The sequence below is a fragment of the Chiloscyllium punctatum genome, chromosome 21 (genome assembly GCF_047496795.1).
Source record: "Chiloscyllium punctatum isolate Juve2018m chromosome 21, sChiPun1.3, whole genome shotgun sequence".
Taxonomy (NCBI): Eukaryota; Metazoa; Chordata; class Chondrichthyes; order Orectolobiformes; family Hemiscylliidae; genus Chiloscyllium; species Chiloscyllium punctatum.
Genome location: NC_092759.1, coordinates 63,028,301 through 63,033,729, shown reverse-complemented (window position 1 = coordinate 63,033,729; position 5,429 = coordinate 63,028,301). Strand labels below are relative to the sequence as shown.

The 5,429-nt window shown below is 46.8% G+C and overlaps 1 non-coding gene across 1 annotated transcript; it reads right to left on the bottom strand.

Annotated features, from left to right (window-relative positions):
- Nucleotides 1-2,667: 2,667 nt before the first annotated feature.
- Nucleotides 2,668-2,749, bottom strand: trnal-uaa (transfer RNA leucine (anticodon UAA)). Its single transcript has one exon. It is a non-coding gene; the product is annotated as a tRNA-Leu (tRNA).
- Nucleotides 2,750-5,429: the final 2,680 nt, after the last annotated feature.

Below are 5,429 nucleotides of genomic sequence, written 5' to 3'. Positions count from 1 at the left end.
GTTTCCCCAATGTACCATGCTCCGGGCATCCTTGTCTGTAAAGTATAAGATAGACAACTTTAGCTGAGTCACATGACTACCTGCCCTGTACAATGTGGGAGGTGTCCCCACGCGGAATAGTGGTATCTATGTCCACAATCTGACACATTGCAAGTATCAGGGCCCGCCGACTGCATTCTTCAAAATAGTGATGATCTGTGCTGGAAACATCCAACTTTCTTCCAAACGAGGAAGAATGTGTATCGAATAAAATCGTACACGGCAATTAATTGGACTTGCATTTCCTTTCACGACAACGGCAGGAATGGACAGGGATATACAGAGTAAGATTTACTGACCAGGTCAGAGAGCAATTCCCTCCACCTATGTTCACACACAAGCCGATCGTTCTTACTGCCCGGATATTTGAAGCACTGATCCTTCCCATGGGAGGTGAAGGTGATAACTGCTCCCCCGCAGAAACACAGTGGGGCCAGAGACCTGATCGAGCTGTCCCCCAACGGTGATTGTGTTGTTCAGAACAGATTGGTTTTGCCGTGTGGGACTGAAACTCAGCTCGATCACACACACAGACACGGTGCAACAGCCGCCAGCAGATGTGGAGGGGTTTGGGGTGGATGTAGACCCAGTCTGAGAAAAAAGACTGGGTCCTAAATTCAGGGGGAATGAGTGTTACAGGGAGAAGACTGAAGAATGGGATTGAGAACGGTCTTAGCCCATGATCGAATGGCAGAGCAGACTATGGGCTGAAAGCTCTAACCGTCATCCTATACCTTCCGGTCTCTGGGCACCTGGTATCTAAGGAATGAGAAACAGAGTTAATTGTTCAGTTCCAAGTTCTCCGGTCATAAATGGGCAAAGTGAGAGATGGGACAGATCTGATACAAATTTAAAAACTGGGGAAATGGTTGGAGAGGAAAATAAAAGAGAAGCTGAGTATAAAGTTGGAGGTCAGAAGATAGTCAATAAAAAGGAACAGTGCACCAATCCAGAGGGAGATGGGCATGCAAAAAGAAATGTCACTAGTCCCCAAGTCTTAACTCTGTTCCTTTCCAAAATGTGAGCAGACCTGCTGAGATTTTCCAGCAATTTCATTTGTTGGTTCCGAAACAGAAGATGGGAGTGATCCTGGACCAATCAGCTCTCCCGTGCTCTGGGGATGTTTGACTGACCCGTTCACCCAGATCACTTCTGTCCCACTGTGAAACCTCACAATCCTGCCCCACCCCCACCCCTGTTACTGACAATAAGCTGTTCATTACGTGAACCCCCATGAGCACACAAGATCATTTTCCGTGTAAATTGTGAAACGTTCAGGGAGAGTTCCCTTCGGTTTCCGTCAGAACGGTCTGAATCACTTCATTTTGGTTCAGGACCATTTGACATTGAGCGGTCACTGTCAGACCCCCCAATAAGTAGCCATTCGTGTTGTGTGTCTCTGAGCACTTTGTTTGGTGCACGTTTGGAGTGGAACCTGATGATTTGAAAGGGACACCATTCATCGTACATTCGGCTGCACTGATAAACTTGTCTCTGGCACTTCCAGGAAAGTGGAGACAGCTTTCACTCACAAACCGAGGTGTGATCAAACACAGTCGGATCGACGTGTCAAAACCAACCCCTGCACTGGGTTGCAATACTGCAAGTGGAGCAGAGAGCTGGATTTCTTTCAAGGAGGGAAAGGGCCCATCGTGAGGCTTGAACCTACGGCCCTGAGATTAAGCATCTCATGCTCTACCGACTAAAGTAGCTGGGCTGGCTCACGATTGATCAGTGTGTCATTTCATACTGAGCATATTTCACCTGGCATTGCAATTTGCAAGGATCCAGTTCATTCCTCCCAATCACAAATGTCATCATTCACATTTTCCATTTCTCAGCTGCTATTCCTTCAGAACATTATTATCTATTCAGCACTTGTCTCTGGATTTAAGACTCAATATAAATATTTTCATATTCTTATCCTCATCTTTATGTCTCTGGAGTGATTCCCAGTCACTCTGGCAGACGGTAAGTCAATTGGGAAATTACCTAAGGAAACCCAACCATTTCTGTTTCGAGTGTAAGGAATCCCATCTGCTGACGAGATAGAGTCCTCACAGTCAACACTTTCCCTATTCTTCCTGCCAACAACTTTTCCCCCTTCTTATTTGCGAGACAGGAGTTTTGTTTATGAAACGTTCCAAGAACAGGAACAATCCTCTGAAGCCGTGTCCAATTTAAAGTGGAATGGTTGTCCCTTTCACACGGGAAGAGCCGTTCCTGGGGAAGGATTTTCCATGTGCTGTGTCCCAGGGCTGAGCAGGAAGCCGCTGATTGAAGCTGCAGTAGCCGCTTTCTGTTGGCAGCGGGGCCTTGGAGAGATTGGGGCCACATCCAGCTGCAGACTCGGGTGAGTTCTCGTGGTTGCAGTGTCTGGACATGGTTGGTCTCAATGCTTTAACTGAAATAATTGAGGCTCGGTGCGAAGTGCGGGCTCGAACCACGAAACTTTCAGACAAACGCGCTGACTATTTGAGACACCGAAACTGGCCGCGCATTTTTCCGAAAGCAGAGTGGTTGAGGAGGTTCCGACAGCAAGGGCTCACACTGTTTTCCAAGTCAGTCTGGATCAGAGGCTGGAGCAGCTGCAAACACAACAACGAAAACGTTCAACATCCACCACCTTGGTAGCGATGGGATTCGAACCCACGACTTCATTGAGACTGGAGCTTAAATCCAGCGCCTTAGACCACTCGGCCACGCTACCGTACTGAGGGAACCTGTCAAAATTGTCATTACTAGTGTTTCAGCATCGCTTCACTTCAGGTCCTAACAGATCGCGAAATTAAGGAACGAACGTGGTGTAATTTGGAAAATATTTGAAAGGGTTTCCAAGGTTTGCACTGTTTGGACAATAGCACGAGGCTGAATTGGCTTCGACAGTTTTCCCTGGAGCTTAAGGGCTGAGGAATGGCCTTACAGAATTTTATCAAGTCATGAGGCAGACGGACAGAGAAAAGAGTCAGGGAGTAATTTTTCACAAGGCACATGAGTTCAACGCGAGATAACATTGGTTTATTGTGAGAACAGGAACATTTAAAGGGGACGTGAGGGACACTTGTTTTGAACACAGACATTTCCGTGTGTTCAGAATGAATTGCCATATTTAGTGGCAGAGACTGGTGCGCTCACAACATTTCAAAGGCATCTGAATGGGTTCGGAGAGATAAGGGACAAATTTTGGCAAATATTGTTTAGATTAATTTCGGTTATCTGTTTAGCTGTGGCAAGTTAGATATCCGGCTCTCTTTCCGTGCTTGGCAACTCTGAGACGCTCCAGAAGCTGACACCAGCTTGAATAGACCATTTGCTAAAAAACGCGTGCTGTTTATTACTCAATTAGAGCGTTTGGCTATTTTTCCTGGAGGGTGGAGTTTGGCCTGAAGAAAAATAACACACAAATTGTGTTAGTCCCTCAGCACTCCAGCGAATCCAAAAACTGACAGCTCTTAGCGTGGAACAGAAGCTAAACAGAAAAGGTGGAACCATTGCCAGACACACGAGCACGCTGACTTTGAGGTAGTGCGATTCGTCTATGTCATGTACTGCTCACACAAATGGCAGCGAGACAATTCCAAACCAGTGCTTCCAAACATACTGGAGCTTTAATGCATTGTCAAGTCCCAGAAAGTGCTCAAGTAACATTCAACAAAACAGAACAACAATGAACCATGAGAAGTAAAGATGACCAATTTCATTCTTGATTAAATTGGGTCAACAATGCGCTGGTACCTCCATCTGATGGAGTGGACCAATCCCCAGCCTCCCTGACCAGGACAGTAATGAAGGAAACCAGAGAGCTATAACAACGCTTCACACCGTGATTGCCCACCGTTTCACCACAGCAACAAAAAACGGCGAGCAGATTCAGTGGAGGATCTGGTTTCACATCAGAAATGAAATATCAATCCCCACTCACTTTCAGGGAAAACGGTGACCCACCGTAAATTGTCTGGAATATGAATCCCCAGCGCAGGCTGTTTGGGCCCCGGGTTATCCTGCTGCACAGACTTTCGATTCCAGTCTGTAACAGAGTCCTGGGTACCTGACACTCTGTGTACACACCATCCCGATGCACTTGGTTAGATCCCTGCCTGTATCAGTTACTGGGTGGATGAATCAACCCCCAAAAATCGATTAGATTCAAGTCTGTAACTCACTCCCCGGGATCTGTCATTATGTATAACCACGTCTACTCCCGAACCCCACATCAACACCCCCCACTCCCCACCCCAACACCGATTAGATTCAAGTCTGTAACTCACTCCCCGGGATCTGTCATTATGTATAACAACGTCTAGTCCCGAACCCCACATCAACACCCCCCACTCCCCACCCCAACACCGATTAGATTCAAGTCTGTAACTCACTCCCCGGGATCTGTCATTGTGTATAACCACGTCTACTCCCGAACCCCACATCAACACCCCCCACTCCCCACCCCAACACCGATTAGATTCAAGTCTGTAACTCACTCCCCGGTTTCTGTCATTATGTATAACAACGTCTACCCCCGAACCCCACATCAACACCCCCCACTCCCCACCCCAACACCGATTAGATTCAAGTCTGTAACTCACTCCCCGGTTTCTGTCATTATGTATAACAACGTCTACCCCCGAACCCCACATCACCACCCCCCCACTCCCCACCCAAACACCGATTAGATTAAAGTCTGTAACTCACTGCCCGGTATCTGTCATTATGTATAACAACGCCTACTCCCGAACCCCACATCACCACCCCCCACTTCCCACCCCAAAACCGATTAGATTCTTGTCTGTAACTCTCTTCTGAACTCTATGTTATTCCATATATAAATCGCCCAGAATTCAATAGATTCCTGTCTGTACTCCATCCCCGGTACCTGTTACTCTCTGTGTAAATCGCCATGGAACCCTCAATTAGGTTCCATGCTGTAACTCACTTCCGGGCATCTGTTATTTGATACATAAACCTCCTGAACCCATACTGAGTGGAAGGGTGAGTGAGAACGAGTGAGAGAACGTAAGTGTGCATGTGTGTGTGTGAAAACATGTGTGTATGAGAGCGTGTGAGTGTATGAGCATGTATGTGTGTGTTACTGTTTGTTAACGTATCTGTTAGTGCGCGTGTAGGTGTCAGCTCATGTGTGAGATTGTGTCTGTATGTGAGAGAGAGTTAGGAGTTCCATCATAAAATCATTGACACTCAAACCTTTTACTCAGATGGACACACACACACACAAACACACACACAAGTAGGCATATTTGATGGAAATGTAGAAATAGAAAATAGATGTAGAGAGTTATATCTGGGAGTCACACGAGCAGCAAGAATATACTGAGACAGAGCCTCAGCTAATAAACCTACCATCTGCCCAGTCCTCTGTGTCGGGTTGGGGGGGG